Raw genomic sequence first — 1,171 nt, forward strand, 5'->3', positions numbered from 1 at the left:
TCTCTGGTGCTATGTTTTGACAAAAGAATCCATTGGAGATGTCCAAGGTTGTTTTGTATTTTTTGCGCACTATGTTATTCATTAGTGCAGCACTGTGTGAGTTTTGCACTGCAAAGGTTTTGCAACATGTGTTAAGGTGTCGGTAATCCAAAACTAGACGATATGAATTGTCTGGTTTGGAGACCGGAAACAAAGGATTGTTCATTTGTGAGGTGCAAGTTTCAATCACCCCCTGGTATTCTAGCTGGTCTAGTATTTCATTTATCTGTTTTTTAGCTTCTTGCTTAATTGGGTACTGCCTTTGTGCAGTAGGTTGTGATTTTAACTGGATTTTGTGAGGAGGAGAATCCTCATCCCATCCTACATGATTTTTATATAAAGCAGGTGCTAAGGCCACTGCCCACTTTCTAGCAAGTGTGTATTTTTTATGAATCGGGATTTGATTCGAGAAGGCAGGCATAATTACTTCTTCGCCATGAGGGCACTCCCTGACAAACTCTGGTGGCCAGTCTTTTTCAGCTAGAAGGATGTCATAACCCTTGGAGAGGTTATCCCAAAATAGTCCCCTTATTTTCCTAGTCTTATCTCCCTCTATACGTAATGTTATCTCGTATATCTTGTGGGGTTTGCTAACTCTGGTGTCTGCAGTTTCCACTTGAAGATATTCATTCGTGTCCACTGTCTCCAGATAATTCATAAGGACTTTGCGAGCTATGCTCACCTCTGCTGCGCTGTCTAGCATTGTCTGAGCCCACTCTCCGTTTTTCAGTTGTGTCCTCAGTATTCTCGGCATTGTTAACTACCTTGATACTGGCTACCTTCTTTTTTGGAAATTGTAATTTCTTTTTTAGCTGAGCAGGTTCCTTGTCTTTGGACTTGGCGTGCTCTTCTCTTTGTTCTGATCGTCCTCTTCTTTCCGATTTCTGCGAGGAAGTCTGAAAAGATTGAGAGGGACGTGTATCAATGTCTTGATATCTATCAGGTTTTTTAATATTATCCCTATTTCTAAGGTTATATCTATTCCCAGAGGGGTCACTCTGCGGTGACCTCTGTCTTCGGTTTGGAGATTTTTCTCTTCGCCTAGGAGACCTTCCTCGGGACTGGAATTTCTTTTCTTTTGGATTGGATTGTTTGTTTCCATCCCAGTTCTTTTTTGGTGAATTATTATTAA

The sequence above is a fragment of the Lissotriton helveticus genome, chromosome 2_1, assembly GCF_964261635.1.
Source record: "Lissotriton helveticus chromosome 2_1, aLisHel1.1, whole genome shotgun sequence".
Classification (NCBI taxonomy): Eukaryota; Metazoa; Chordata; class Amphibia; order Caudata; family Salamandridae; genus Lissotriton; species Lissotriton helveticus.